General features: G+C 46.2%; 1 long non-coding RNA gene across 4 annotated transcripts; it reads right to left on the minus strand.

Moving 5' to 3' along the window:
* Positions 1 to 996: 996 nt before the first annotated feature.
* LOC129147254 (uncharacterized) lies at positions 997 to 7,291 on the minus strand. Of its 4 annotated transcripts, XR_008554625.1 has the most exons (5): positions 7,114 to 7,291; positions 5,337 to 5,515; positions 4,053 to 4,187; positions 2,939 to 3,263; positions 997 to 2,415 (listed from the first exon to the last, which is right to left on the minus strand). It is a non-coding gene; the product is annotated as an uncharacterized LOC129147254 (long non-coding RNA). The 4 variants fall into 4 exon arrangements; XR_008554626.1 differs by having other exon boundaries at positions 997 to 3,263; XR_008554628.1 differs by lacking the exon at positions 4,053 to 4,187 and having other exon boundaries at positions 997 to 3,263; positions 5,463 to 5,515.
* Positions 7,292 to 8,669: the final 1,378 nt, after the last annotated feature.

The raw sequence follows: 8,669 nt of genomic DNA on the forward strand, positions 1-8,669 counted from the left end.
ATTTATAGATTGGTAGGGACCATAGTATCTGTCATCCAAACTGAGATAATATTGAGAGAAAGTTGATGCTAATAATTACATGAGGACAACATAACTTGGGGTTGTCCCAGACAAAAGCATAATGTATGGTGGCCCTATTTATAGTCTATACAACATTCAAAAAATCACACTTCATGTAAAATGGGAATAATACCTATTCCCTGCCTTCATCTCACAGGGTTTTTGTAAGAATTGAATGAGATAATGTCCATGATACTATTTTGTAAACTCTGATATAAATACATAGAATTGTAGCCAGGGAAATGTGTTCCTTGTCTTGGAGTATGCTTGCATTCTCACTAGCAGCTCCTAAGTAATGATTAAATAAGGACACCAACAACCTAGAAATAAAATACCCTGGCTTCTGGGCCCTTTCATCTGACCAAATGTATGATATTGCTTAAGTTACTCAGCCAGTGAAAGGAAGTAGAAGGATATCTCAAAAATATCTTTAATAATCTAATGAACTTACAGAAATGATTCTCAAAAAACTAGGATAAAACTCCAATGTAAGCATAACTAGAATTTTCATGAAAATTACACTCTTAGAGTTAGTATTAGTGAAATGACCTCTATTAACACACATTGGCACCATAGGACTAATGACTATGGTCCTGATTAACCACATTCAAGATTTAATGTGTTTGTTATTCTGGCTCAAAGGTGCTGAAATAATAAAGAGAAATTAATAAAATGCATGTTTTGTAAGAATGTATAAAAGTCTAAAATCCCATTAAATAAACTAACTTGAATCCAAGTCATGTGAGATCCATCTGACCAAATTCATACCTTGGTTTACTTGCTATGTTCTTAAATTGGATAGTGTAAATTTGACCAAGTACAAAACAGGCTGTTTGCCTCTTGGGATTTCTAAATACTACTTGGTACTCTATTCTGATTCATATAAATGCAGAAAAGAATACAGCAGCCCCTAAGAATTAGTCAGTCATTAGGAAGTGGGCTCACCCTTTTTATTTCCAAGAACCCTAAAAATCATCGTGTGTGGATTTATGTATGTTGTGCACATGCCAAAACATCCAACATCTGCAGGCTATATAGTAAATGACAAGAGCAATATGCAAAAAAAGACATAATCCCTCCATGCAAGGAGCACACAATCTAAGATGCCAGATGTGCTATTGTCTTGGGTGGGGAGGAGGAGGAGGAGGAGGAGGAGGAGGAGGAGGAGGAGGAGGAGGAGGAGACGGGAAGTGGGTAGAAGAGGAGGAAAAGGAGAACCAGGAGAGAAAAGAAGGTCAAGAGGATGTGAAATAAAGAAAAGATTAACTAAGTAGGGGCAAAGTTTTATGCCATGAATTTTTAAAAAGAAAACAGCTAAGCTGTGTCCAGTGTGGTTAAGTTTGTTGAGCATCTTCCCATGCCCTGAGAGGTCACCAGTTCAAATCCCAGTCAGGACTCATGCCCAGGTTTCAGGCTTGATCCCCAGTAGGGGGCAGACAGTAGGCAATGGATTGATATTTCTCATCTATGTTTCCCTCTCTCTCTAAAATCAGTAAAAACACTTAAAAGAAGAAGAAAAGAAAACAGCCAAGTAGGAGAGATAAGGGTGTGTTGCTTTTCTCTCCGTTTACATATAATTACAGAAAACCAAATGGCGGATTTAAGAGCAACAGCCTGGCTGTGCGGGCCTGCTGAGAAGCTGGAGGAGCGCAGAAGATATCATCACGGGCAGAGCAGGATGTGGAGCAGGCCAGGGCCTGCACGCCCAGCTCAAGGTATGTGACTGAAAGGCAAGGCGCTGGCCTGCGGCAGGTGCAGCGCAGCCAGTGCCCATCGGCCCAGGAAAAGAAAACCTGCAGGTGCAGTTGGGACATGTCCTGAGTCTCCAAAGCCACGAGCTTTTCTGAATAGTTGTCCTATCTTCATTGTCTGCCTGCAAGATTACAGTTTTCAGCAGGAGGGGATGAGAGCGAGGGAGTGGTTTGGTGGAGTCTCCCGTTCTGGGGCTTTGATGACACATGCAAGCTGCTCTGACTCCAGAGTGAGGCGCAGTCAGAGGAGGTGAGACTGTGCAAGGGCAGGGGTGATGGTGGGACTTGCCCCACCGGCCCCACCCATGAGGCCCTGGACCCCTGGGAGGGCGCTCTTCTCTCCAGAGGCCATGGTGGACACGGGGAGTTTGCTGGTTCCAACTCAGCTCTGCCCTCCTGCCCCCCACTCTGGCCATCTGCTTCCTTCTACTTCAGCCATCCTTGGGCAGAGTGAGTATGTGAGCATTCCACCTCTGTGCTCAAAAGCCCCAGAATTCCAAATGCTGCTTGAGCTCTCTTGGCAAATCCTAGGTATCCACAGTTTCACACACATGTCAGTGCTCAGTGGTTCTTTGTTAAAGGACCTCTTAATCCCTCGCATGACCTGTAATCAGAGGAAGTTTTTAAATAAACAACTATCATGTTCAGCTAGAAACAGGAGAAAGGAAGAGGCCCATGTGTCCTTTCCAAGCTCCCAATACTTGGTCAAGGGGAACTCCTCCCTCCCCCATTCAGAAAAAGACTATTAGAGAATGGAGGGATCAGTATATGGGAACGATGACATTTCCTATTTTATAAATTTAACTCAGGGTTATAGTAGTTTCTAGGGCAATGACTGTGGTCAAAGGAACAAGGAGGAATGGACATGAGGGTGAGGGACTGTGCTATGACTGATGGTGAAACAAGGAAAAGATCTAGTGAGGCAGCAAAGGAAGTACTAGGTCATGAAGAAGGGTCCAAAACAAAAATTAAAGAAGACAGCAAGAACAACCTGACCCCTTCAAAACAGTAACCAAAGACGGTGAGGTGATGGCACAGCCCAGAGAACTACATCTGGCGAGAGGCCAAAGGAAAAGGAGGATGAGGATGTGTGGAGGGATAGCTGAGGACTCGACAGAGGAAGCTACCAGAACAAGAGAAGGTGTGGCTGTCCAAGCTTATCCCAGGTCCAGATGTCCCATGAAGCCACTTGCTGGGGGTGACTCTATATATTTGCTTGGATCTTTCCTCTGACATTCAGGCCTTTGGAGCTCCTGGAGGGCACAGAGCATCTGGGCGGGGTGGCGAGAGATGCACCCAAGTGAAGAGGGTGAGGGATTATTCCAGGTTGAATTCCTTCTTTCTCAGGTGACTGGCTGCTGGCCGCCCTGTGCCGCCCCCTTTCATTCTTGGCCTGCTTCAGTCTGCCTGAGGCACGCAGGCGGCTGCTCCAACCACATGCCCTGTCAGGACCTGTTGATTCATGGAGAAGAATGCAAGGATATTAAATCCCTTCAAATACTGAAAGGGGAGGGCCCTGCTTTGTGGGGTGCCGGGGTTTGGGGTTGTCAAAAGATATAGTATAAAATCATAATATAGAACAATTTAAGGCTGGACCCCAGAACCCAGAGAGAGTCGGGGGGTGTTGGGTCTTTTTGTTCTTTGAACAGAGGAAACCAGTGGTGGTGAAATTCTTTTGTCTCCCAGCTCCAGGTGGGTAGGGGCAGCCCTTACCCCCCAGCCGCCCTTGCCCCTTTGCCTCAGCAAGGCTGCTACTGCCTTTCTGAGCTGGGACTTATGCTTTGCCCAACCCCAGCCCTCAGAGCTGCATCCATCACTGTCAAGCGCATGCATATTCTGGAAAGTTTATTGAGCAAGAAGTCCTCAGCACTATGTCAGGAAAGAGATGCCCTTCTTCAGAACCCATGACCACACAACACCCCCATAAGCCTTTGCACTGGAGAGGCAGCATGGCCAGGGTTAAAGGTGGGCTCTGCAGCCAGGCAGGACTGATGCTCTGGTCTCACCACCTGCCTGTGTGGCGCCAGACAGGTGCCTTGACCACTCTGTGCCTCTGCACTGTGGGGGTCATCAGAATATCTACCACAGAAGGTTGTGAAGACTTAAGCGAGTAGATCGTAAGCACTTAGAATGGTGTCTTAGCTCTTATAATTATGACATGCAGCTGATTAACTAAGTAAAGATTTTGTGCACTTTGGCTGCATTTCTGGATTTTGGACCTGTTTTTTTATTCAGTGTCACCTTCCCAAGAGGAGCTGTAACATCATGCTCCTTTGCAGCATTCAGATAGCACTCCGTGCCACTGGCTGCCAGTCTGCTGCAATTCCTGAGCAGAACTGGAATTCCTCCAAGGATCAGCGTCCTACGCGGGTATGCCTGGAAGGAGCCAAGACAGGTGCAGTTCAGCTGCCGGGAGGAGATGACTAAGAGTCCTCATTATACCAGGCAAAACACCTTCCCTGCAAAAATGCTCAGCTAGGAAGAGCTAGGAATGAAATGCTTTACTTTCATAGGATGCTGACTCTTGATCAAATTGAAATCCCAATTGGTTGAGCATCTAGGGGCCTTCTCCTTACAAAAATAGTGTGATAGAAGTGCACAGGCTACTACGAAGGAATCCTTTCCTAGATCTATACCTAACCACTCAATGGCGATCTATTGCTATGTGAGTTTTAAAGCATTTTTGGTCTGGTCTTAATTTAAGTGTGTGTGTGTGTGTGTGTGTGTGTGTGTGTGTCCCCACATGAACTCAAATGTACACCCAGTGGGACTTTCCCCGCTCTGAAACTCTTGTCTGAACTCCTCAGTCCCACCTGTTTTGCACTTACTTGCAGTTTTGCATCTGAGTCTCTAGACACGTGCATACAGTTTCAGTTTCTACTTCTGCCTGAAGGAGAGGATCTCTTGCATTGTTGACCATTTCTAATCACTTCACAGAAGCTTATAGACCCCATTTAGGGCTCAGATGATAAAGGTGAGCTGGACACAGTCTTGGGATCACAGGCAATAGATATATGACTCTGGGGACTTGGACTACATCTTTCAGGCCAAGGCTGCTCCTGAACACTGACTGGGTCCTTAAGGTCAATTGGTGAAGGAACTCTACTCCCATAATGAAGGCTGCAGGTGCAGTGAGTAAACTGGCTGGCTCCAGCCAACAGCTGAGAGGACTAGGCCACGCAAACGCCACCTGGTCTTACTAAGTTGATTCCTTACATTTTTCTCTGCTTAGAAGAAACCATAACCTTGACAAATAAACAATGAAAGTCCTGCTACAATATGGACTACAACTTTAATCACTCTAGGAGCTCATAGAGAAGCACCTACAGCTGTCCTTTCGTGGACAACATCAAGCTAGATGAATGTGAGGGAAATAAAGAGGGAAATCGGTAAGAGAGGAAAGAAGAGGAGAAGCAAGAGGGAGGGAATTAAATGGTGCAAAGAGGCAGAACAGCATGAGCCTCACCCTTATCTAGAAATTTCCAGGTGCGTAGAATAGCAAAACAAAAATGAGATGCGTTTTACCTTCACTTTAGGAAAACACCAGTTCTGATGGACAGGAGCGGGAAACAGCTAAGCACAGGCTCCAGGAATAATAAACAAAGCAGACTTAGGGCTCTGTAGGGAGTAGGAAGGGGTCGCTTTACTCACAGTGGTGTCCCAGGGCATCCCATTCCAATGGCACATGGCCCAGCTGGATGAACCTGGGGGTGGGGGAGGATAAGAAAGCTGGTGGGAGTGGGTTCCCTGGTTTGGGTTCGTCCATTCCTTCTGGTTGTCACATCAATGACAAGTAGCTGGTGGAGGTGGTCAGGCGTGATAGAAGAGCACAAAGTATACACCTCATCTTCAGGATAGGGGGCCACTGTATGGAGGGTCCATGCTTCAACAGAGAGTTAGCTCCCTTCTCTGGAAGGTACATCCAGACAGACTGATGGCTCATTTGGCCACGAGCAGCTGCAGCTCTGCCCTGCCCTGCTGGTAGAGCAGCTCCAGCCCACGGGCGCTGCTTAGAATGCGGAGTCTCGAGCCCCACCAGCCCTGCTGGGTCAGAACCCTCTTTTCACTGGGTCCTAGAGTGACACAGGTGTTTGTGAGAAACTCGACATTAGATGTTCTAGAGACCACCCAGCCATGACTCTCAGAGTGCAGCAAAAACTTTACACATACAGCCCTGACTGGTTTGGCTCAGTGGATAGAGCGTCGGCCTGCAGACTGTAGGGTCCCAGGTTCGATTCCAGTCAAGGGCATGTACCTTGGTTGCGGGCACATCCCCAGTGGGGCATGTGCAGGAGGCAGCTGTTCGATGTTTCTCTCTCATCGGTGTTTCTAACTCTCTATCCCTCTCCCCTCCTCTCTGTAAAAAATCAATAAAATAAAATATATTAAAAACTTTACACATACATCACACATTGCAAAAGAAATCGCTTAATTAGTCTGAAGAAATGAAAACTAAGGTTTGATTTAATTGGCCTCAGTCCTAAAAGAACAATATCAACAAAAAATGGGAAGCTGTTTTCATTTAAATGTTAACCTAATGTACCCATATCCAAAGGAAAAAAAATTTGAAAATTGGAAAAGGTCTTTATTGCAGCCAGAAATAATTTGGTAGACTGGATAAGGGTCTTGCTAGACTGGAAGTCCACCAATAGGATGCCTCATTTTCCTCATTAGAATATGTGAAGACGGCCTAAGGAAGCAGCAGGCCTGGATGGCTGAGGAGACCAGGAGCTTACACACTGGGAAGAAATGGAACTGATAATTGTATAAGGGCCTGCCAATAAATCTAATATTTAAAAGAGATTTTACCCAATATGCACATGAAAATGAGGTGTTCCTAGCTGCCTCTCATTCACACGTGCATTCACATACCTGGGCACAGTCACAGAAACTTCAGGAGCAACATGGGGAGTAGCAAAGCCATGGCAGGAATCCCGGTGGCATGTCGTTATACCCACACAATCACTCTCATCCTCTGGGTGCTGAACAGTATGGCTCTCATCCTCAGTAATTGGTGGCTTGCTGTGTACCCAGGCCTTGATTTAATCTCTAAAGAAAATATCTCTCCCCCTAAAATACACATTTTCTTGTTTATTTTCACCTCTTCCTCCCTGGTCAGCCTACACCGCCCTGTTATGTGGCCCAGCCACAAACACACACACATACACACACAGTTCCCTGGGTGAGAGGTTGTCAGGAGACAGGGCATTTGAATCAATGGGTTCTTATGGGCTCTTCTCCCTCCCCCTTCACCTGAAGTGCACTTTCACAACCCCCCCCACCCCCCCAGTCCTGGCATTACCAGCCTCCATGGGCAGTCCCCAACTGCCAAGCATCCCTGCCGGGGACAGTTTTCCTTCAGTCCTGCACAAAATAGAGTTTGAAGCAAGTACAAATGCCCAAGTAAAAAAATTCCAGTAAAAAACAGGAAGTAAGATGTTAAACTTCGTCATTGAGTATTTCAATCACTGTTTTGGTCACATAAGTTACTGGCATTAAAGTGCTTCATCATCCATAGCAACATCTTCTCATTGTTACAGCACTGAGCAACCCATCACCGTGGCAATATGGAACCCTTAATGACAGAGCTCAAAGGTCAAAGGAGGCAGACCACAGACCACGAGAAGACATGGCTGCTCCTCTCATCCGTGCTCACGGCTTATGAGTTTTGTGCTGCTACTTATTTCTTAGTGTATCTCTCTTGTCTTTCAGAACAAACACATCCCTGTGAATGTCTCTTAGAGCTTAGGAAATATTATTAAAATGTCCAAAGTAAAACACTAAATAGCATTGGCTTTACAAAAAGTTTGTGTTGCTTTTGATAGAAAAGAACTAGCCACTTTTTCCATAAATGATTGGTTTCATTTTCATCCAAGATGACACACAACTTGAACATATATATATATATATATATATATATATATATATATATATATATATATATATATATATATATATATATATATATATATATATATATATATATATATATATATCAATCAGATCGGTGCGCTTCTTTAAAATCTACAAGGAAAATAAGGAAAGAAATGGACAGGTATTCGATTGGATAAAGGCAAGCCAGGTCTTAGCATGGACTGTAGCAGGGAGCCAGAGGAAACGAAGCTGGGGCTTCTTTCTCTTTTTACAGCCACATAATTACAGAAAACCAAATGGCAGGGGTAAGAGCAACAGCCTGGCTGTGCGGGCCTGCTGAGAAGCTGGAGGAGCGCAGAAGATATCATCACGGGCAGAGCAGGATGTGGAGCAGGCCAGGGCCTGCACGCCCAGCTCAAGGTATGTGACTGAAAGGCAAGGCGCTGGCCTGCGGCAGGTGCAGCGCAGCCAGTGCCCATCGGCCCAGGAAAAGAAAACCTGCAGGTGCAGTTGGGACATGTCCTGAGTCTCCAAAGCCACGAGCTTTTCTGAATAGTTGTCCTATCTTCATTGTCTGCCTGCAAGATTACAGTTTTCAGCAGGAGGGGATGAGAGCGAGGGAGTGGTTTGGTGGAGTCTCCCGTTCTGGGGCTTTGATGACACATGCAAGCTGCTCTGACTCCAGAGTGAGGCGCAGTCAGAGGAGGTGAGACTGTGCAAGGGCAGGGGTGATGGTGGGACTTGCCCCACCGGCCCCACCCATGAGGCCCTGGACCCCTGGGAGGGCGCTCTTCTCTCCAGAGGCCATGGTGGACACGGGGAGTTTGCTGGTTCGACTCAGCACTGCCCTCCTGCCCCCCACTCTGGCCATCTGCTTCCTTCTACTTCAGCCATCCTTGGGCAGAGTGAGTATGTCAGCATTCCACCTCTGTGCTCGAAAGCCCCAGAATTCCAAATGCTGCTTGAGCTCTCTTGGCAAATCCT

This window comes from Eptesicus fuscus, chromosome 19 (genome assembly GCF_027574615.1).
Source record: "Eptesicus fuscus isolate TK198812 chromosome 19, DD_ASM_mEF_20220401, whole genome shotgun sequence".
Lineage (NCBI taxonomy): Eukaryota > Metazoa > Chordata > Mammalia > Chiroptera > Vespertilionidae > Eptesicus > Eptesicus fuscus.